This window comes from Delphinus delphis, chromosome 10 (genome assembly GCF_949987515.2).
Source record: "Delphinus delphis chromosome 10, mDelDel1.2, whole genome shotgun sequence".
Lineage (NCBI taxonomy): Eukaryota > Metazoa > Chordata > Mammalia > Artiodactyla > Delphinidae > Delphinus > Delphinus delphis.
The window spans coordinates 58385151-58410170 of NC_082692.2; the positions used below are offsets into that span (position 1 = coordinate 58385151).

Consider the following 25020-nt stretch of genomic DNA (forward strand, 5'->3'; position numbering starts at 1 on the left):
CTTCCACTGGCTCCAAGGGCAGCCAAAACAGTGACTGCAGTGCATTGCAGCAAGAGAAACTAGTCAGGGGGCAGCAGGACTTTCCCATGTGGGCTGCAGGGAGAGGGCTCTGAACTCATCTTCTCTGCTCTCTTTAAGATGTGCAAAGATTATCTTCCCTGGGAAGGGAGTAGACGCAGCCTCTGAAGCCACTCAGCCAGGATACACAGGCCTCTCCCACAGGACACAATGCCCTTAAACTATAGGGTAGGGACCTTAAAATCTTTACTATACTGGCATACTCCTAACTCACAGGGCACATTTACTAATTACAGTGAAAAGTGGCATCACGTTTTCAAAACACCTGCTTCTCTCTTCAGTCAAGGACTGACTGTGAATCTGTCAAGCTTTTGCCTGTAGTCTGTCCTCCATGAGCCAGCTCCAGGCCTGTCTCCCCACAGAAGCCTCCCCAAGTCTCTCCAGGCCTCCCTGATGCCCTGCTCTGAGCTTCCCGAGTCTGTAGGGGAATTATTATTCAGGGGCAAATCTGTTTCTCCATCATTCTGCAAATTCTCCAAGGTCAAGGGCCTTGTTCCTCTGCACACAGAGTATCCAGTGCTACCCACACAGAACAGGAGCTTGAGAGGCGGCCAGTTGATTTGCTGATGGAGCCCAGCCAGCACTTGACAAAGTGGCTTTTAGATGAAAGAGCCCCGGGTTGGCCCTGCCTCAGCCTCTGTCTCACTTGCTGTCTCTTTCTTTCTATTTCTCTGTATTCCTTGAGCAAAGTTCACCCGATTCTGGGCTGAGCCCACAAGAGGGTCAGTCTGGTCCATCTCCAGGGTCTTAAAGTTGGAATTCCTAAATCTCAAACTTGCCCCACAGTTTAGAAGTTCTGTTAGCACCTGTGTCTAGTCACTATGATTAGACGTTGTGTCAAAATCTCAGACCAGTTTCTTCCTATTATTCTCCATTGACAGCACAGCAGGAAGGAAATGTTCATCTCACCTCTTCCATTACCTCTTTCTGCGCCGCCTCCGCCAGCTGGCCCCCTCCAGCCACCCCAGACATGTTGTCTCCCCTTTTGTACATCTGCCCAGGGTCTTGAGCTCAGGGCCTTGGGAGGGGGCTGCTTTCAGCTAAGGTAGGAGGCAGTATGTAATCTTTTCGCCACTTACCAGTCCCTTGGTGTGGTAAAAACGTATCTGTTTGAAATCAACATATTTATTCATTTATCAAAATACCTTCAACCATATATTACATGAGCTAATGTATTGGTTCTCCAGATGCCTTCTCTGTGGGTTAGGCCAAGCTGAGGTTATCACACCCATTTTGTAGACAGGATTGCCAAGGGTCAGAGAGGGAAAGTCACTTGCCCAGAAACCCACAGTTGATAGTAGCCCCTGGACTTTCTGATTCCCATGCCAGTGCTCTCTTGCCCATAACGTATGTGAATATTCTGTTTAATTCTCTGCTCCTTCCTTCTCCCTTCCCTCCAACTCAGATCTAGTTAGCTATTCTAGGACAGAAATTATTTCTTACTCATCTGCGAATCCCTCACGGAAAAGCCCAGCCAGGGCTTGACATGCAGCAGACATGCAATACAAGTGTACTGGGTGAACGTATGCTTCAACATGAAAACTCCGCAGAATTACTTACTTTTACCTAAGACTGCTCCCAGTGCTGCTTGGACACAAAGACTCTACTCCCTGGGGCTTCTCTGGAGAGCAGTTGTAGAGGGCTGGACCCGATGACGTCCGTACTCCATCAGCTGGAACACTGTTATTGGCTCTGGGACTTTGCCCATGAGGACATGACTGAAGCCAGGATGCCTGGCCAGCCCGAGGTCAGGGACGGCAAACAGCAGCAGCTTGCACGCACCCTCAGGCTCCAAGCAAAGACGACATCGTGTAGGGCTTGGAAACCGGTGCTCACAACAGAGCCTGAAAGTAGGTGGGAGGCATGGACAGCTTTCTGTGGCCAATTTTGTTTCTGTGGAATTATTTTCTTTTAAACACTTTTAAGGTCTTGGAAACGGAGGAAGCTGACTGTTAATCAACAGTTGAGAACTGCAAGGCTTGCCGACCACTCCTTCACCTTTTCACCCCATCTGCCCATCCAGGAGGCCCTCCCCACATGTGTGTCCCAGGCCCAGGCAGCCTGACTCCTGCACTCCCACTCACGGCCCCCAGCCAGTTGGCTGATTGCACCTTCCTTCCAAATCCAGATGTTTTCTCCTCACCACATATGTTTTATAGTTTTATTAAGTATTTTTATTATGGCAATTTTCAAACATACACTTCGAGAAAGTGCCAGAATAGTATAAAATAATTCCCATGTATCCAGCATCCAGCTTCAACGATTATCAACTAGTGCTCAATCTTTTTACTTACGCTCCCATCCACTTACCCCTTCCTGTGTAATTTTGAAGCAAATACCAGACATCTCATGTAAGCTGTAAATATTTCAGTATGTGTCCTTAAAAGATAAGGGCTTTGACCACTGTCATACCTTAAAAAGTTAACACTAATTCCTTAATATCAAATATCCAGTCAGTGGTCTCACTAATTTTTCCCATCACCATTTGTTTCTTTGATTCAGGATCCAAATAAGGTCCACACACCGTTAGTGGTTGATATATATATTTAAGTATTTTTAGATCTGTAGGTTCCCTCTCCACCTCTATCGTTTTGCTTTTCCTTGCAACTTGGTTGTTCATCCTGTAGGTAAATTTCCCAGCATCTGGACTGTGCTGGTTGCATCCTCATGGTGCTGTTTAACACGTTTCTCTGCTCTCTGTATTTCCTGTGAATTGGAAGTGGGAGGTTTGATCAGATTCAGGTTTGCAACTTCACAGGTGGTTCTGTTCTTCCCTCAGGAGGCACGCACTGTGTGGTCCTCTGCCCTTCTTGCGAGGTGAGCAGCACTAATGCTCAGTGCCCAGCCCCATTCATTCTTTAGCACTTGTATAATGGTGCTGGCGCACCTTCGACGACTTACAGTCTCCTCCTGCACTCCTGCGCACCCCTGACCTTGCTCAAGCGTCTTCCTCCTGAATGGCTTCTTAGCTCCTGGCATTCCTTGGCCCTTGGCCACCAGACTCCTGTCAAGGACACACAGTATCACACGGAGCTGGGCATAATAAGCAGGGGACAGCACGAATTCCACCTGAAACATCCCAGGTAGGGGGATGTTCTTGGGGGACGGGAGGCCGAGCTATCATCACAATGTGAACCCTGACTCCTCCAACTAAAATAAGAAAATTCTCAGAGGGCAGACAGCAGAAGCAAGAAGAACCACAATCCTGCAGCCTGTGGAACAAAAACCACATTCACAGAAAGACAGGTAAGATGAAAAGGCAGAGGGCTATGTACCAGATGAAGGAACAAGATAAAACCCCAGAAAAACAACTAAATGAAGTGGAGACAGGCAAGCTTCCAGAAAAAGAATTCAGAATGATAGCGAAGATGATCCAGGACTTTGGAAAAAGAATGGAGGCAAAGACTGAGAAGATGCAAGAAAGGTTTAACAAAGACCTAGAATTAAAGAACAAACAAACAGAGATGAACAATACAATAACTGAAATGAAAACTACACTAGAAGGAATCAATAGCAGAATAACTGAGGCAGAAGAACGGATAAGTGACCTGGAAGGCAGAATAGTGGAATTCACTGCTGCAGAACAGAATAAAGAAAAAAGAATGAAAAGAAATGAAGACAGCCTAAGAGACCTCTGGGACAACATTAAACGCAACAACATTCGCATTATAGGGGTCCCAGAAGGAGAAGAGAGAGAGAAAGGACCAGAGAAAACATTTGAAGAGATTAGAGTCGAAAACTTCCCTAACACGGGAAAGGAAGTAGCCACCCAAGTCCAGGAAGCGCAGAGAGTCCCATACGGGATAAACCCAAGGAGAAACACGCCAAGAAACATAATAATCAAATTGGCAAAAATTAAAGACAAAGAAAAATTATTGAAAGCTGCAAGGGAAAAACGACAAATAACATACAAGGGAACTCCCATAAGGTTAACAGCTGATTTCTCAGCAGAAACTCTACAAGCCAGAAGGGAGTGGCATGATATACTTAAAGTGATGAAAGGGAAGAACCTACAACCAAGATTACTCTACCCGGCAAGGATTTCATTCAGATTCGATGGAGAAAACAAAAGCTTTACAGACAAGCAAAAGCTAAGAGAATTCAGCACCACCACAACAGCTCTACAACAAATACTAAAGGAACTTCTCTAAGCGAGAAACACAAGAGAAGAAAAGAACCTACAAAAACAAACCCAAAACAATTAAGAAAATGGTCATAGGAACATACATATCGATAATTACCTTAAACGTGAAAGGATTAAATGCTCCAACCAAAAGACACAGGCTTGCTGAATGGATACAAAAACAAGACCCATATACATGCTGTCTACAAGAGACCCACTTCAGACCTAGGGACACATACAGACTGAAAGTGAGGGGATGGAAAAAGATATTCTATGCAAATGGAAATCAAAAGAAAGCTGGAGTAGCAACACTCATATCAGATAAAACAGACTTTAAAATAAAGAATGTTACAAGAGACAAGGAAGGACACTACATAATGACCAAGGGATCAATCCCAGAAGAAGATATAACAATTATAAATATATATGCACCCAACATAGGAGCACCTCAATACATAAGGCAACTGCTAACAGCTATAAAAGAGGAAATCGACAGTAACACAATAACAGTGGGGGACTTCAACACCTCACTTACACCAATGGACAGATCATCCAAACAGAAAATTAATAAGGAAACACAAGCTTTAAATGGCACAATAGACCAGATAGATTTAATTGATATTTATAGGATATTCCATCCAAAACCAGGAGATTACACTTTCTTCTCAAGTGCACACAGAACATTTTCCAGGATAGATCACATCTTGGGTCACAAATTAGCCTCAGTAAATTTAAGAAAATTGAAATCATATCAAGCATGTTTTCTGACCACAACGCTATGAGATTAGAAATCAATTACAGGGGAAAAAAACGTAAAAAACACAAACATACGGAGGCTAAACAATACGTTACTAAATAACCAAGAGATACTGAAGAAATCAAAGAGGAAATCAAAAAATACCTAGAGACAAATAACAATGAAAACACGATGATCCAAAACCTATGGGATGGGGCTTCCCTGGTGGCGCAGTGGTTGAGAGTCCACCTGCCGATGCAGGGGACACGGGTTCATGCCCCGGTCCGGGAAGATCCCACATGCCGCGGAGTGGCTGGACCCGTGAGCCATGGCCGCTGAGCCTGCGCATCCGGAGCCTGTGCTCCGCAACAGGAGAGGCCACAACAGTGAGAGGCCCATGTACCACAAAAACAAACAAACAAACAAACAAACAAAAAAAACAAAACCTATGGGATGCAGCAAAAGCAGTTCTAACAGGGAAGTTTATAGCTATACAAGCGTACCTCAAAAAACAAGAAAAATCTCAAATAAACAATCTAACCTTACACCTAAAGGAACTAGAGAAAGAAGAACAAACAAGACCCAAAGTTAGCAGAAAAAAAGAAATCATAAAGATTAGATCAGAAATAAATGAAACAGAAACAAAGAAAACAATAGCAAAGATGAATAAAACTGAAAGCTGATTCTTTGAGAAGATAAACAAAATTGATAAACCATTAGCCAGACTCATCAAGAAAAAGAGGGAGAAGACTCAAATCAATAAAATTAGGAAGGAAAACCTAGAAGTTACAACAGACACCACAGAAATACAAAGCATCCTGAGAGACTACTACAAGCAACTCTATGCCAATAAAATGGACAACCTGGAAGAAATGGACAAATTCTTAGAAAGATATAACCTTCCCAAGACTGAACCAGGAAGAAATAGAAAATATGAACAGACGGATCACAAGCAATGAAATTGAAACTGTGATTAAAAATCTTCCAATAAACAAAAAGTCCAGGACAAGATGGCTTCACAGGTGAATTGTATCAAACAATTAGAGAAAAGCTAACACCCATCCTTCTCAAACTCTTCCCAAAAATTGCAGAGGAAGGAACACTCCCAAACTCATTCTATGAGGCCAAAATCACCCTGATACCAAAACTAGACAAAGACTATGAAGAAAAGAAAATTACAGACCAATATCACTGATGAATATAGATGCAAAAATCCTCAACAAAATACTAGCAAACACAATCCAACAACACATTAAAAGGATCATACACCATGATCAAGTGGGATTTATCCCAGGGATGCAAGCATTCTTCAATATACGCAAATCAATCAATGTGATTCACCATATTAACAAATTGAAGAATAAAAACCATATGATCATCTCAATAGATGCAGAAAAAGCTTTTGACAAAATTCAGCACCCATTTATGATAAAAACCCTCCAGAAAGTAGGCACAGAGGGAACTTACCTCAACATGATAAAGGCCATATATGACAAACCCACAGCCAATGTCATTCTCAATGGTGAAAACTAAAACCTTTTCCGCTAAGATCAGGAACAAGACAAGGATGTCCACTCTCACCACTATTATTGAACATAATTTTGGAAGTCCTAGCCATGGCAATCAGAGAAGAAAAAGAAATAAAAGGAATAGAAATTGGAAAAGAAGAAGTAAAACTGTCACTGTTTGCAGATGACATGATACTATATAGAGAGAATCCTAAAGATGCCACCGGAAAACTACTAGAGCTAATCAATGAATTTGGTAAAGTTGCAGGATACAAAATTAATGTACAGAAACCTCTTGCATTCCTAAACACTAATGATGAAAAATCTGAAAGAGAAATTAAGGAAACACTCCCATTTCCCATTGCAACAAAAAGAATAAAATACCTAGGAATAAACCTACCTAAGGAGACAAAAGACCTATATGCAGAAAACTATAAGATACTGATGAAAGAAATTAAAGATGATACCAACAGATGGAGAGATATACCATGTTCTTGGATTGGAAGAATCAATATTGTGAAAATGACTATACTACCCAAAGCAATCTACAAATTCAATGCAATCCCTATCAAATTACCAATGGCATTTTTTATGGAACTAGAACAAAAAATCTGAAAATCTGTATGGAGACACAAAAGACCCCAAATAGCCAAAGCAGTCTTGAGGGAAAAAAACGGAGCTGGAGGAATCAGACTCCCTGACTTCAGACTATACTACAAAGCTACAGTAATCAAGACAATATGGTACTGGCACAGAAACAGAAATATAGATCAATGGAACAACATAGAAAGCCCAGAAATAAACCCACGCACCTATGGTCAACTAATCTATAAGAAAGGAGGCAAGGATATACAATGGAGAAAAGACAGTCTCTTCAATAAGTGGTGCTGGGAAAGCTGGACAGCTACATGTAAAAGAATGAAATTAGAACACTCCCTAACACCATACACAAAAATAAACTCAAAATGGATTAGAGACCTAAATGTAAGACCGGACACTATAAAACTCTTAGAGGAAAACACAGGAAGAACACTCTTTGACATAAATCACAGCAAGATCTTTTTTGACCCACCTCCTAGAGAAATGGAAATAAAAACAAAAATAAACAAATGGGACCTAATGAAACTTCAAAGCTTTTGCACAGCAAAGGAAACCCTAAACAAGACGAAAAGAGAACCCTCAGAATTGGAGAAAATATTTGCAAACGAAACAACGGACAAAGGATTAATCTCCAAAATATATAAACAGCTCATGCAGCTCAATATTAAAAAAAAAAAAAAACCCAATCCAAAAATGGGCAGAAGACCTAAGTAGACATTTCTCCAAAGAAGACATACAGATGGCCAAGAAGCACACGAAAAGCTGTTCAACATCACTAATTATTAGAGAAATGCAAATCAAAACTACAATGAGGTATCATCTCACACCAGTTAGAATGGGCATCATCAGAAAATCTACAAACAACAAATGCTGGAGAGGGTGTGGAGAAAAGAGAACCCTCTTGCACTGTTGGTGGGAATGTACATTGATACAGCCACTATGGAGAACACTACGGAGGTTCCTTAAAAAACTAAAAATAGAACTACCATATGACCCAGCAATCTCACTATTGGGAATATATCCAGAGAAAACCATAATTCAAAAAGACCCATGCACCCCAATGTTCACTGCAGCACTATTTACAATAGCCAGGTCATGGAAGCAACCGAAATGCCCATCGACAGACGAATGGATAAAGAAGATGTGGTACATATATACAATGGAATATTACTCAGCCATAAAAAGGAACGAAATTGGGTCATTTGTAGAGACATGGATGGATCTAGAGGCTGTCATACAGAATGAAGTAAGTCAGAAAGAGAAAAACAAATATCGTATATTAAAGCATATACGTGGAACCCAGAAAAATGGTACCGATGAACCAGTTTGCAGGGCAGAAATTGAGACACAGATGTAGAGAACAAACGTATGGACATCAAGGGGGGAAAGCGGTGGGGGGGTGGGGTGTGTGTGTTGAACTGGGCGATTGGGATTGACATGTATACACTGATGTGTATAAAATGGATGACTATGAAGAACCTGCTGTATAAAAATAATTAAATTAAATTAAAAAAAATTTTTAAGAGATTTGAAAAGCAGAGGAAAAAATAAATAAAAAATAAAATAAGAAAATTCTCAACCAGTGAGGTCAAGTATAACTCAGAGTCAGCTGAGATCACACTGTCCTTTGAAATGGAATGAAATGGGCTTGCCTCCAGCAGGGAACTGCCCCTGCTAAAATTCCTGGGAGCTTATGTTGTCATGGTCACTTGGAGCTCTGAGTCTTTGTATCCTTGAACTCCCCAGCCCACTCACAGGTCACCTCCCACAGCTATTCCCTGCCCCAGCAGATCCAGGAGTGGGACTCACCCCCGTCACTCGACTTTGTCTCCTCAAAATCACTCACATGACTCATTTGTGAGCATGACAGATATTCCTTAGGTTTGGGGCAATGGTTGGGTTTCAAGTTGCCGTGTGCCTGGGCCACTCTTCATCCTCTGACTCCCCTCCCCACAGACACACTCTCCTCATTAGTGAAGATCAGCCTCTGTAGTGCCTCAGTTCTCACACAACAGCACAGAAGACCTGGCAGAGGCTCTGAGATGCCACCCTACTCTGTCCCCATTCTCACCCAGTCCCTAGGGGTAGAAGGGAATAATGTGGCGATACATATTCCTCCCCCGTAGAACTTCATTTTTTGTGACGACAGATTTGTGGGCAATGTGGCAAAGCCTTGGACTCCCTCTCAGAATAATGTTTTTAAAAACACAAAACAAAATATGTTAAAAATGAATTGTAGCCCAGAACTGGAAACAATCTTAATTGCCCTTCAGCGGGCAAATGGTTCAACTAATTGCTAATGTGTCTACCATGGAATACGTCTCAAGGACAAAATGGAACAAACTATTATCTACACAATTTGGATACATCTCAAGGGAATTATACATAATTAAAACAAGGCAATCTCAAAAGGTTACACACTTCTACAAACGTGAAAATATGTAAACCTCAGAAGGGTAGAGACTTCATTATATAACATTCTTGAAATGACAAAATTGTAGAGATGGGGAACAGAATAGTGGATGCCAGGGCTTGGGAAGGGAGAGGGAGGCAAGAGTCTGCCTATGAAAGAACAGCATGAGGGGTCTTTGTGGTGATGGAGTTGTCTGGGGGCACACATATCTACACATGTGATAAACTGCATATAAAACTGGTGAAATCTGAATAAGGTATGTGGGTGGATATAGCAATGTCAATTTGCTGGTTGTGACAATGTACTATAATTTTGCAACAGGTTATACTGGGAGAAACTAGGTGAAAGGTATACAGGATCTTTCTGTATTATTTTTTGTAAATGCAAGTCTACAATTATGCTAAGATAATTTTTTTAAATGTAAAAAATTATTCTGAAATGCAGTTCTTAAAGTATTTTTAAAACACATTTATGATACAGTAATATATGCATTTCATTATTGACACATTTAAAAAGATCGAGCAACAAATCTTACAACTACCATGACAGTGATGAATACAAATGATATTTTAAGATACCTGTGACAAGGTCCTGCTAATACTACTGTTTTGTTGCTTACATTCACAATCAAAGATGTTAATTTTGCCAGAGGTTAATGAAAATAAAAATGTAAATTTTCTTCCTATCCAAATTCAGGTTTCCCTGAGTCATATCATGGGCCCCCAAGTTAAGAACTCCTGCCTTGTTTAAAATGGCAACTTGCCTCCTCCGTTTTACAAGCTATAATGAACACAGAGGGGAAAGAGTAGTAGAGGGAGCATCTCTGGAAGAGGCGGTGGTCACAGTGCATTGGTCACGGCAGGGTGGGGCATTTTTGAAATGTTAATTGATGTTTCCCCCTATTGACTTTCCCTCCACTCAAATAGCCAGACCTTAGGAAAGATCTTTCAATTTTCCTTGTCCTTAGGGTACAGGAGTTTGAGGAAATTAAGGTTCTCTTTCTATCCTACATCAAACTAAAATATTATTCCCCAGGCGGGGGAGAAGATGAGAGGCCTGAGGGAAGCACGTCAATCTAGACACTAGACTGACCCTGTGCCCTGCCTCCCGGTCAGAGACCTGGGGTTTGTGCAATCCAGGGGAAGAGAGACGTGGCACACGGTGAGTCCAAGGTGAGTACGGCCACAGGCAGCCCCAATCCATTCCCTAGCTTGGGACAGAAGCAACAAAATGAACTGCCAGGCCTGAAGGTGCTGGTGGACCATACTGAGTGTGGATGTATAGGGCTGGTGACCAACAAGGAGGCAGGAAATGATGTCTAAGTGGAGGCCCATGTGGACAGCTTCCACCAAGAACCATGTGGCACAGTGCTTGCCTGGGCCTTGGCACTGACTGAATCTCTTAGACCTGATGCAGTTCTGGGCAAAGGGTGACCCTCACACTGACTGATATTTATTTTCCATTATCCTGTGGATCGGAGTCTCAAAACAGAAAATAAGTTGTTCTAGAAAATATAATCCTATTTTCTTATATACTTGAATTTGTGGTCAAGAGCTAGTGGCATAGCTTCTGCAGCAGGTGCTGTTGCTGGTGCTCCTATACTCCACCCTCACTTATACCTACTTAGTATACACTGGCTGACTCCCTACTGGAAACACCCACGCTGCTTTGTCTGAGGGCTTGCTCTGTCTAACAAAGCCTGTTTCACCCCTGTCCACCAGTGCTGCACACCAGAAGTTTCAGGGAAGTAATGCCTCTTGCTGCCTCAAGAGCCCTCAACCAATGGCTGTGGTGAGTTGTTACAAATATAGCCCACATCCCTTGCCCTTTGGGTGAAATAACTCTCAGGTGTATGGTCCATACTGTTTCTTGAATTCCTCCAATGGGATTACACTCCAGCTACCCACAGATGTAACTGGGTTGATAACACATCCTTTAGGTGACCTTCCCTCCCCTGCCTCACTTCCCCACTATCCTGTCTGTGTCTCCATCTCCCAAATAAACTACTACTTGAACCACATGACATTGCCAATGGCTGGCCTTCTTTGCCTTATTAAAAAGAAAAAGGCAACTTTATATAGTTCAAACTAAAATTTAGCACAAATCTCTGTCTCTGGGTCTGCTACGACATTTATCTACACACTCCATCCAAGAATTGTCCCCTTGAGTTGCCACCCAGCCACCTTTGCGGTGGATCAGTGGGAGGAAACTGCTGAACCAAATCCAGATCTAGATCCTAAGATCTAGAGAGGACCAGTCTGCCTCCTCAGGTTCCACAGGACAGTGGGTCTCAGGAGAGGTGAGGCAAAACAACACAGAGGCTGCTTCAGGTTGAGGATATGCTCCATCCAGATATTACATACCACAGTGGGAAGTGTAGCCATAAAATGAGGAAACCATGAGATAATAAAATGCTGTAATTGGAAATGTGATGAAGTGTTTGGAAGCAGAAGCCCTGGGTGTGGGCTGAAAATCTGCAAAAAGGAACATTTGTATGATCCCAGGAAGGCAACAGTGAAAAGTACCAGGGCCCTATTTGGCCTGATTCCAGGCCTCCCTCCTAGAGAACTCAGTCCCTTGGAGGTGGAGGGCTCTGGGCATATAAATGGTCTGGAGAACACTTTGGCTAAATCAGAACCCCGAACATAGGGACTTCCCTGGTGGCACAATGGTTAAGAAACTAAGCCCGTGCACCACAACTGCTGAGCCTGAGAGCCACAACTACTGAAGTCTGTGTGCCTAGAGCCCATGTTCCACAACAGGAGAAGCCACCGCAATGAGAAGCCCGCGCACCACAACGAAGAGTAGCCCCAACTAGAGAAAGCCCGTGTGTAGCAATGAAGACCCAACGCAGCCAAAAATTAATAAACAAACAAACAAACAAATAAATAAGAGCCCCGAACAAAACAGCACGTTAACCACCCAGCAAAATTAATCTGCCTCCATGGCTCAGAGGGTATGGGGACCACACCACTAGGCAGCAGGACAGGAGCAGAACTTGGACCAGAAGCCAGGCCTGTTTCCACCTCAGCAGATGCTTTTGCCTTAACCCACAGGAGGAAAAGCATTTTACCTAGCAGTCCACTGCACAACTTACACAAAACAATAATTACCCCGACTACCCATAATGTGCTTGGATAGTTTCAATTTTATTGTTTCACATTTCTTAAATGCTGGACATGACACATTAACTGATTTCACAACTCACTTCTGGGTGGTGACCCACAGTTTGAAATACTGCCCTTGAATGTATCCAGAAATGAAAGGATGTGGACAGTAATGCTAGACTTCTCCTAAATACTGTGTATTTACCATCAGCCTCCATGTCCCATTCAAGGCTGCAGGGAATGCTGGGCTGGGCCACGAGAGCCTCTAAAATTCTATAAAGTGGACATGGAGAACAGACTTATGGTTGCCAAGAGGGAAGGGGGGGGTTGGATTGGGAGTTTGGGATTAGCAGATGCAAACTATTATAGATAAACAACGAGAACCTACTGTATAGCACAGGGAACTATATTCAATATCCTGTGATAAACCATAAAGGAAAAGAATAGGAAAACGAATTGTACATATATGTATATATACATACATATATGTGTATATATATGTATGTATATACAGCTAATCACTTTGCTGTACGGCAGAAATTAACACATTGTAAATCAACTATACTTCAATAAATTACAAAAAATAAAAAATAAAATTCCGTAAAGTGAAGGTGGTTCCTATTTCCTAATCCAGTGATTCAAACCAGGCATTGCCACTACTTTCACATTCTTTGCCACATCCCATACCACCTGTACTATGTATTATTGTGTGAATATTCTAAATCAGCTCATCACTTTTTAAAACTTAAATACTCACACTAGCCTTGTCTTATGGAGTACTACTGGTGAAATCAAAGGTTTGAAGTTATTCCCTGATGCAAAGTAAAACAAAAACACAGTGATGAAAATAAAACATGCCTTCTGTGTTCCACGTTACATCATAGAGCTAGAGGCCCTCCCTCCCCTGCTCTTTTCACAAGAAAATAATCCAGCCTCTGTATAGTTCAAGCTGTCCTTAACCCCTAGAAAGGCTTTGTCCTTCTGTCTGTCCACCTCTCCAATGATAATCAGCGCTATTATCATGGCTAATGACATTTAAACTCATTTAATCTTCACACCAGCCCTATGAATTTCTCGGGTCACTCCACTTTACAGATGAGGAAGCAGGTATGGAGAGATCAGGCAGACTTGCCCATAGCTAGGAAGTGATGGAGCCAGGTTTTGAACACAGGTCGTCTGACAGCAGAGCCTATGTGCCTAACTACTACACTGTACTGCCCCCCTCTGAAGATGCCCATCCCTAATGTCAGCCCTAGTGTTGCCTCTTACAGGAGAGCTTCCTGGACTACCCGTCCCATAATATTGTTCTTCCTCTATTCCCAAAGCACTCACTTCTTGCCTGTTTAATTCATTTGAAGGTTAATCATAAACTACTTGGAGACACTGCCTCTACCAGGCTGAGAGCCTTGAAAGGATGGCTACATGTTATTCTTCTGTGTATCTCTGCGTCCAACAGCCTGTCTGAGGCATTGGAGGCCTTCAGTGTCTCTTGGGCCCTGTGATCTCTCCTTGTTATTTAACAAATGCCCAGCACTCTTTGCAAGTCTCCAGCTCACAGGCTGGTTTCCAGTAAACCCTGGGAACAGTCAAAGGGTAGAGAAGATGAGTCAGAGACAATAGAATCAAGGGGTCTTAACCCGGTCCACAGATTCCCAATGGACCCACGCCTAGTATGCAGGAGGTCTCTGAACTTAAATGGGAACAAGATTACATCCTTATTTTCACTGGCCTCTGATGGAAATTCAGCATTTCCTTCAAATGGAATTCGACCTGTGACTTTGTCACCAGTAAAGTCACTGATAGTTTCATTTCACGTCACTATTATAGCAGACAATCTCAAAATATTTATACTCATCATTTCCTGGAAATTCTGATCGTTTTCAGACTCACTGCTATATCTTGTATTTAAGATATCAGTAAAGAAACACATATATACCATGCCACAGTAGGAAAAAATAGCTTAGATCTGTATTTTAATAGGATTGGCATTTCTTGGCAATTTCAATAGGATCAGTAATCTTACGTGTTTTATCTTAGACTTTTAAAAACATTATTTTGAGATGGGCCCATAGGCTTCACCACACTGCCAGCGGAAGCCACGGTACAAGAAAAAGGTTAAGAGCTGGGTTTGGAGCAAGACAGATCTGAGTTCAAACCTTAATTCTGCCATTTACAAACCAAGTTACCTGGGTCTCAGTTCCCTCATCTGTATAATGGCGATCGCTACCTACCTTACTGAGCTAGCATCTAGCATCTGAATAAAGGTGATATCCAAACCCAGCCTAGACTGCCTCGTGAGGCAGACAAAGCCCGGGGATAGTGGAGCCCTCAGCTTCCCACCTCTCCTGTCAGAGAAGTCATTTGTCCCCCTCAGTGTGGCTGAGACCAGCTCCCTGTGGCAGGACAGAAAGGCTAACTTCAGCCCCTTCTTAGATACTCTATCCCATTTCTGAGCCCAGAATCTGCACCCCACTCCCCAAACTGGCTGACTTTATGAGTCTCACAGGAGGGGCCAGTCAGCCTCCTTTAAGCACTGACATGCATTTCCACACTTTTCCACTGGGTGGAGCTGGTTCACACTCTTAATCTGTCAGCAGGACCAGGAGCAGAGCCAGAACATTTCAGAGTTGGGACCATCCCCCAACCCAGCCCCTGCTTCCTGACGCTCCCCCCTCCCCCACCCCCAACCACCCTAATTGAGCCTGACGTGCAGAAAAGTGCCCCCTCTGTGCTCCTTTCCAGTAACCCACCACTCTTGGAATGGTGGTGACTATCCTGACTTTTAATATCATAGATTAGTTTTGCCTGTTTTTAAACTTTATTTAAACATACTCATATCGCACATATTCTTTTGTGGCTGATTTCTTTTGCTCAACATTATGTTTGTGAGAGTACATGCCACTGTAGCTCATTTATTCTTATTGCCCTATAGGTTCCATTGGGTGAATATTCAGTAATTTATTTGTCTGTTTATTGTTGAGTCAGCATCTGAAGAAAGTCCAGTTTAGGGTTCGCTTTGTGGTTGCTCCCTGGAGGATGGTATCCATGCCTCCACCCAGCCAAAACTGGTTTGGACCTGGAGACTAATGATACAATACACTCACAAGAGGATTTTAAAGATTGGTCACATAGCAAAGCTTTCTGGGGAGAGCAAGGCCCACATTCAAACCAGCCTGCTTGGCTTAAGCAGAAGGGGCAGTGGCTCTAGTTTTTACAGTGGTTGGGGAGAAGACTCCCTCTCCCACTGGCTGAAGTTTGAGTGGTCTTAATATCCTACTCATGTCAAGGAAGCAAGTACCCAGGTTTTCTTATTGGCATGTCCAGGAGTGGGGCAAAAAAAGGAAAAGGGGAGTGATGGGGCTTGCAGGCTATCATGATCAAACATCAGAAATAGAATCAGAGGGCTTCCCTGGTGGTGCAGTGGTTAAGAATCCGCCTGCCAATACAGGGGATACGGGTTCGAGCCCTGGTCTAGGAAGATCCCACATGCCGTGGAGCAACTAAGCCCGTGTGCCACAACTAACTGAGCCTGCGCTCTAGAGCCCGTGATTCACAACTACTGAAGTCCGTGAGCCACAACTACTGAAGCCCGCTCGCCTAGAGCCCGTGCTCTGCAACAAGAGAAGCCACCACAATGAGAAGCCCATGCACCGCAACAAAGAGTAGCCCCCGCTTGCCGCAACTAGAGAAAGCCCGCGCACAGCAACGAAGACCCAACACAGCCATAAAAAAATAAATAAATAATAAAGTAAAATAAGGTACTAAAAAAAAAAATAGAATCAGATTCTTTATTACACCATTACTACAAGTAGTACTGCTATGAACATCCTTGTATAAGCCTTTTGGCAAATATTACTCATTTCTTATGTGTGTCTCTAGGAGTGCAATTGCTGGGGAATGTGTTTGTCTTGGCCAAATAGTTTTTCAAAGTGATTGTACCAAATTCCATTCCATTCAACATGCCAGTTTGTCTATCCACTCTGCAGCTGAGGGACATTTGGTTTGTTCCCAGTTTTCTGTGATTACAAATAAAGCTGCTTTAAACATTCATATGCAGGTTTTGGGGGTGAATATAAGTTTTCAATTCTCTTGGGTAAAAACTAGGAAAGAAACAGCTAGGTTGTATGGTAAGTATATGTTTAGCGGTGTAAGGAACCAGGCAAATCGTTTTCCAAGGTGGCTGCACCATTTTGCATCTCCACCAGCAAAATATGTGAGTTCTAATTGCTCCACAATCCCCTAAGTACTTGGATTGGTCAGTCTTTACTTTTAGTCATTCTACGAAGTGTGAAGTAGTATTTCATTGTGGTATTTATTTGCATTTCCTTAAGAACTAATGACATTGAATATATACGGATGCCAACTTACTATCCATGTATCTTCTTTGGTGAAGTGTCTTTTCAAATCTTTTGTCCATTAAAAAAAAAAAGGCTGTTTTCTTACTACTGAGTATAGAGGGCTCTCTGTTTATCTTGGATATAAGTTCTTTATCAGGTATATGGTTTGCAAATATTTTCTCCTAGTTTGTGACTTGTGTTTTCATTATTGTAACAGTGTCTTTTGAAGAGCAGTTCTTAATTTCAGTGGAGTACAAACAATTTTTTTCTTTTACGGGTTGTGCTTTTCGTGTCTTATCTAAGAAATCTTTGCTTACCCTCAGGTCACAAAGATTTCCTCCTATGCTTTCTTCTAGAAATTTTATAATTTCAGGTTTTACATTTAGGCCTGTGATTAATGAACCTATATTACCAAAACTTCAGAAGGTATTATTTGAAAGGGGGTTCTGATAATGGACATATTGAAAGAGGTCAGAGTTTATATCCAGCAAAACACTGAAGATATATAAGGAGGGCCATAGTTTCTGTGCAGAGAGTCAAAAGTTAAGGATTTCTGCTAATCCAGAGTTTAGCTTTCAGAAGAAATGGCATGAAGTTCTAGGGATGATGGGGGCTGCTTTCCTCCCTGTATCCTCCCTTTGACAGATGTAGCATCTACATATAGTACATATTTGGTAGCCTACAAATATGCCCTTTCAGGCTATAAATAATTTCACAGTCTTGGCTTTGTTTCTTTGCTCCTCAGAGAACCATCTGTTTGGCCTTTCAAAAAGTTAAGAGTTGGGAGGGAGACTTGTTTAATGTAACATGACAAGCAAACCCTAAGTAGCATAACAAATACATAGAAAGTTCATCTTGCAATCAGGATAATTCCTTTTTTTTTTTCAGTTTTTGGCTGCATTGGGTCTTCGTTGCTGCGTGTGGGCTTTCTCTAGTTGCGGCAAGCGGGGGCTACTCTTCGCTGCGGTGCACGGGCTTCTCATTGTGGTGGCTTCTCATTGCAGAGCACAGGCTCTAGGCACGCGGGCTTCAGTAGTTGCAGCACACGGGCTCCATAGTTGCCTCATGCAGGCTCAGTAGTTGTGGCGCACGGGCTTAGTTGCTCTGGGGCATGTGGGATCTTCCCAGACCAGGAATCCAACCCATGTCCCCTGCATTGGCAGGCGGATTCTTAACCACTGCGCCACCAGGGAAGTCCCAGGATAATTTGTAATGAATAACTTTTAACAATTGTCCACCAATGTCCACGATCTACCTGAACCAATAGAAGTATTATTCCTCTTATGGAGTGAAGAACCTGGGATACTTCTTTAATTTTAGAGGTTATTTTTTTCTATCTACCTTGAGCCACAGTTAAAGTTCATGAGCTATTTTATTCTTCCTTTACAGAGGCAAAAGACAACTTGGTTTGTGAAGCCCCAATGGCATTAGTTGCATTAGGCCTTGTTCTAGAATTCCCACAGATTTTACAATGGGCCTTGCAAGTTAAAAAAAAAAAAACCAGTTCCAAGGATTAGCACTAGAAAAAGGACATAAAACCAAATGTTCCTATAGGTGAGTAGTTCTCTATATTACAAAGTAGCTAACCAGCAAACATGCTATGTCAGGGAGGATCCATGCCTTTAGGTGAGGAAGATTTTTATAGCATTTAGCACACTGTGTCCCAAAGGTGGAATAAGCAGCAATCAGAGAACTTTAGAGACAGTGCTAAAGTCTGTTGTGCACCAACTACCGGGTGGTCATGGGTCACCACTGAAAAAGACATTTGAAGGACAAGCTATGATGGAAAGGGGCAGGGAAGAGGGACCCTCCTGATATGCAGCAGTAAACTATGGTGGCAAGCAAGGTGAGGACTTAAGAATCCTACAGTACTAGTCCGGCAGTCTTCTCTTTCACACACTGGACCTGAGGGTATTTATCTGGCATCTCCACACAGTCCCACACTTTGTGGTCTTCACTCAGTGCATCTTGAATGCCACAAAGTAACCGCCTTTTCTTTCTAGGCTAAAGCTTCCCAGGGCCTTGGTGGTCTCTATGAATTGTATCCAGATTTACCTTGTTTGCTATCAGTTTTGATGTAGTTGTGGCTGGTCACCCTTGCACCCTTGATGGTCTACAGCCTCACAGAGCCATAGGGATGGCCAAGAGAACATCATAGGGCTCTTTCCATCTAGGTTCTTTATTGAAATTCCTTTTCACAGACCCTGTATCCTGCTGGAACATGCGTGCTATATGGATTCTAGGGTGGCCTGGGCTGCAAAGGAACCCACGACATAACTGAGTACTTGACAAAAAGAATGCAAAAGACAAGTAAGAAAGCTCTCAGGGTTGGAGTGACACTACTGGAAAACCAGCTAGATAACAATGTTGATATGGCTTGAGTCCCAAGATCTGGTAGATTGAAGAACTGCAGCGTCAGAGTTCATCTTGATCTTGGAAGGGTTTCAGGCCATGTAAAGCCCCCTTGTTGCTGTTTTATTTAGTTTTGCTTAGTGCCATAATTTTGCTTCTAGCTCACCAGAGCTTTGGAAGTTGGAAGGGATGTGTGGTTTGTAATGTATACACGTTTGAAAAGTTGTCCCATAAAATGAGAACATTAGTCTGAGTTTAGATACAAGTCTATCTTTTCCCAGACAGGAATGCATTTTTCGAGTTCTTCTGACTGTGGTAACATCTGCCTTCCACTAGGGGTCGCCTCACACTACCCAGATAATAAGCCTAACAACTCAGATCCAGTGGACAACTCCTAACGATTGGATCATCTTTTTTGGGTGCTTTCCCCCAATACCAGTGACAGATGAAAGGCAGTGTACATAAGAAAAAAACCAGTAAATTGGAAAACCCAAGTCAAACCTAGCATTTTTTATTCTATCATGCTCTTCATTTGATAGGCAGGGAGGAGAAGGACGGACTTGCGACCACAGGTTGCCCATCTTGGTGGAGACTATAAATAGGTAGCACAGGATAGGAACCTGCTAGTGTGTGGTCAGCCTTTTCTGTATCAGGGCCCCATGTAGAGGCTCTTCGGTGGTTCTTACATTGGAAAGTGACAAGGGGCTAGAGATCAGAACAGGGAGCTTATAAATGTATTCACACAATGGCCTGCTTCATCTCAAGCATTTCCCTTTATGTACTTCAACTGCTTTAAATAATAAACAAAGCTTTCCTGGGGAGAAATTCATACTTATAAATCCAATACACTAAACTTTAAATGTTAGGAATCTAAAGGTCTCTTAAATGTCTCAATATTAAGAATAATTTAGTAAGATTTCACCTTAGAAAAATGTGTATTGCTCAAACATTTCAAACCAGTTACAAAGCTGTCGTTCTACCAGACCAAACCCACCCTTACTGTGACAATATATAAAGCATCAAATATGTAAAGCCACTTACTTACTTCACACACAAAACATATTAATGCTAATGGGTCTCTTCCCTTAAATATTTCGATGCTTTATTCTGAAGCTTCCCAGGTTAAAAGATGTTTACCCACCTAAGGAAGGAAGTTACTATACCAGTGTCTGCTAGCAGACTGTTGGGCTGGGAGGCTGAGAATCTTATTGAGAACCCATGGGCAACACTAAACTCTATATATGATTATGTTAATGACTCCAAAATGTCAAAGTGGTAATAATTGGGTGAAATAATATAATATAAATATAATATACAATATCTTGGATTTTCTTTAAAATACCCTAGGAAAAAAAAGAAAACGTTGGGACTTCCCTGGTGGCGCAGTTGTTAAGAATCTGCCTGCCAACGCAGGGGACACAGGTTTGAGCCCTGGTCCGGGAAGATCCCACATGCCGTGGAGCCACTAAGCCCCTGCGCCACAACTACTGAGCCTGCGCTCTAGAGCCTACAAGCCACAACTACTGAGCCCGCGCACCACAATGAAGAGTAGCTCCTGTGTGCCGCAACTAAAGAAAGCCCGTGCACAGCAACGAAGATCCAATGCAGCCTAAAATTAATTAATAAACAAATAAAAGAAAAGGTTAATACATAAATATATACCTAAATACATAAATAGGGGAGTGATCATCTAGTCCACTTCCTTGGGTTCAAGTTTTATGTTACACATTTTTCTCCCTAAAAGTCCACAGCTCTTAGCCATGTTGATTTTTTGACTCAGTTTCAAAACCTTAAGATACATAAATGTATATATGTTAAGATATGTAAATACCTTTACATAAATATCTCTAGAGACCCTTGAACTTGAAGACCTGATGGAACTGTGCATTCTTTCATATTCATAGGACTATGTAACTCTTGAGGATCTTTAAAATTAGATCCAATTGGATTTTGGATATTTTATATATATACATATATATATGTGGGGTTTTTTTGGCCGCGCCACGCGGCATGCAGGATCTTAGTTCCCCAACCAGGGATCAAACCTGTGGCCCCTGTAGTTGGAGCGTGGAGTCCTAACCACTGGACTGCCAGGGAAGTCCTGGATTTTGGGTATTTCACATGGTTTCCTTCTGACTCAAGGGCAGAACGTATAGGTTCATGCTACTAATATTCCCATATTCAGAAAATGTCTCCTGCTATTTTGAACAGTTTCTGTATTCTTCATGACACCAATAAATGAGTTAATAACATGACTGAGTAGCAAACTCAACAGTAATGCTCAACAGTGTTTCTACTTAAATTCTTGATTCTGTGATTGTACTTCCTTTTCTTTTATACTGAAAATCTTGATTCCTAAAATAATACACACAGTCACTAGTATGTTCATTCTAATACAAGAAAATGGTTTTAAAATACCATATTAAGATGATCAATAAAGCTACAGAATAAACTCCAAGATTTTTTATGCAGTTTCTTTTTTAAACTGTCTCCGAAAGTGTCCCTCCCATTAAGTATGTGTGGGTAAACCATGTTCTAGAGGTGTGCTGTCCAATACAGTAGCCACTGGCCACATGTGGCTATTGAGCACATGAATGTCCGAATTGAGAAGTGGTGCAAGTATAAAGCACACACTAGATTTCAAAGACTTAGCACAATGAAAGAATGTAAATATCTCATTAATAATTTAATATTGATTACATCTTGACAATACTTTCAATATTTGGGCCTTGACTGGCAAGCAGGACTGCCCCACAACTGGAGTGTGGCAGAAGATAAAGAAACCACCCACTCATGCAGATGAAATTTGCCCTCCAGCACCCCCTACTGACAGACTTTACCCTGAGCCTGCTGACAGGAAGAAATGTTCTAATGTCACAGGCAAAGCAATGAAGGGTGGATTTGGAATAAGGAGGCATTAAGTGACAACTGGGACACCTCTAAAGGTAGGAGGGCTTGATCTTTTGCTATCAAGGGCTTTTTACAGGTACATAAAAGACTTCCCAGAAAAGAATTTCACCAATAGCCTTAATGAGGTTTTGCCACTTCTACTGCATGGAAATTTCCTTGTTTTCTCACAGATCTCTGACTCGGTCTGGCAATGATGAGCGTTTGTTTGTTTTGCCTTAAACATTTGGGGAAATTATGGTCCCAGGATCAGTCTTGGAACTTCTGGGCCATGTCTGGTATAACCAATTCCAAATTATACAAAAAAGGGACCAAAATGTTTCAAAGTAACTGACTGGAGGGATGCTGGAGTTTACTTCCTGACCCAGACAGCGGCATCTATAGAACACTTATCTAACCTAAGGGGAAAGAGAGTACACCTGATTTTGAGGGGTCTGAGAGGAGAGGGTTACAACACAGGTCAAACAGATAGACCAACAGGTTTCACTTATGATGCTTGCCGGAAGCTACAAAACCTTTCTGAAAAGTAAACCAGCCCAGGGACAGACCTTAGGTACAGCATCACCAGGAGTGGAAGGCAAGGGAGGAGAACATAAAAGTAAGACATTCAGGGATCTCATGAGCTGGGCACCTGCTGCTTCATCCTACATCATACCTCTGCTCTTCTGCTGTGTTGCTCTATATCCTGTTGACTATGCCAAATCGTCAGGGGTGGCCGAGTCACAGACAAAATTTCAAAGCAAGATGTTGTCACTTGTAGGGACTACATTGCAGAAGAAACGAAGGGAGAATAGGGTCATGGTAGATGGGCCTCTGCCCCAGACTCCTCCTGCCTCTCCTTATGTTCCCTGGGGCACCTTATGGTTGAGGGACACCACTTCAAGTTTCTGCCATGTCCTGTTCTGTATCCCTTTTGCCTCTCAGTTGACACAATGGGGAGATGACTCAAAGAGGAAAGCCACGTGGTGAAAGGACAAAGTGCAGAGGGGCTGGTAGTCAAGAGGTCTTTCTAGTTCCAACTCTGAAATTGGCGTTTTGTAGGAATAAGCCCTCTCTGGGCTTCAGGGCCTTTATCTGTAAAGTTAGAGCTGTTTCAACTCCAGGGCCCTATCAGAAAAGTCAAAGGATGAAAGAGCTGACAGAGCTAGGATTTGGGGAAAAGGTGAAGAGAATAAACAGCAGAGACAAAAGCCCTTGGCCTGATCTTCTGGTATTAGCATTGGGGAAGGTGACTCACTCTGGCCCACCCAGAATTGCCCATTACTCCTGGCTCACCACTCCCGTTTTCTCCCCTGACCTCCTTGGGAAGAGAATTTCTGGTAAGTCATAGACAGAACGCCTTAGTCATCAACTCAATAGGTGCTATTGCCTAGAGCACAGTCACATGGATGACTTATGTGCACGTAGTAAGCTAATCTAGTTCAAAAGCTGTAAGACTCTTGACACACCTATGTGGACACGAAGATAGCAATTTTGCTGTGCCTTGCCTCTACCAAAGCCCAGGTTTACAACCTCCTAGGTACTCTGCACTGGTCAAATAACATGTCTTATACATCCAACCTCTGTGGCCCTCTCACCAACCCTCATCTCTTCTCTCGTTCTGTCCACCCAAAGCTTGCCCATTCTTCCACCCTGCTCAAGTCTGTTATTCCCCAGACCGGCTCTGTCCCTTCTGTAATTCTCCAATATCAGGTGGCTTGATGTTCCCCTCCCCCAGGAGTGTTCTGCCCAGCAGTGTTCTGACTAGCTGTCATAAATGGGACCATGAAGACTGTAACAAAGATATTACTCATTTGGTCAACTATTACACACAACCATGGGCCAGCCCTTATATCATCCTCCTGTTTTATTTAGTGTGCACCACCAAAATTGTAGGTACTTCATAATATAATTTTATTTTCTAATATAATTCTATTTTCAGAGGTTTCTAGAGAAAACAGTTTATATTCTGGCTTGAAAACCTTCCTTACTACACTGTATTCCTGACAAGAAGACTCCAGAAATACCCTAATTAGCCCCTGAAATCATTGGTCTTTAATCCTAAATTAGACAGACTAAAATATCTAACTGGTCTGTGGGATGAATTCACCTCTCCAAATCTCGTAGCCTCAGACCTTCCCAGAACATTCATATATAGGTGGGCTCTGGGAAAATAATAGGCCTCAGAAAATAATTTATTTTGGTTCCATCAGAAGTGACCCTTCTCAGGATGAACTTGATCTGATTTTCTTTCCCTGACGTCAAAATGTAATTTAAGTATCCTGTGACCTATCCCACTGAGATTAAAGCTTCTGACTAGAGCTCTTTCCCTTCCTTATTGACTTTACACATATTCTTTCAGGCTTATAGTTTCTTTTATGGGGACGATTGAAGGCTGTTTGGTAGCTAAAAAGCAATTCAATTCCCCCTTGCCACCCAAAATTGGCAAACAACCATCATCAAGTCCTTAGTGGGCCTTCTCCCCGTGGGTGAGGCTGTCCAAGCGGAAGCTGGGTGATCAGCTGCCAGAGGATTCCACACTGATCGACAACTGGGAATCAGGAGTCCTGAGGGTTGTTCCAACCTCACAGCTCTGTAAGTCTCTTTCCCATGCAGAGAGAGAGACAGAGACCAAGTGGACAAGCCCAACTCCTAGAGCCCTTGTATTGGCACTTGGTCAGATCCTGTGTTAAAGGTTTCTCATGCAGATATACTGTCTTCTTAACTAAGCTGTAGGTTCCCCAGAGGCAGAGTGCTCTGCCTTTCTTTTCCTGTTCTACTCTCTACAGTACACAGCCTAGGGTTCAATATTTAAAAGGTATTCAATAACCCCCAAATTCTCTCATCCTTTTAATGGCATGCTTTAAAGTCACTAATGAA

General features: G+C 42.4%; 1 long non-coding RNA gene across 2 annotated transcripts in view; it reads right to left on the minus strand.

Annotated features, from left to right (window-relative positions):
- Window positions 1-2318: 2318 nt before the first annotated feature.
- The window catches only part of LOC132432192 (uncharacterized), a 33526-nt gene continuing 10824 nt past the window's right edge, over window positions 2319-25020 (minus strand). For both annotated transcript variants that reach the window (XR_009520859.1, XR_009520858.1), the window contains exon 3: window positions 2319-2784. This is a non-coding gene — a long non-coding RNA (uncharacterized lncRNA). The remainder of the gene's footprint in view (window positions 2785-25020) is intronic.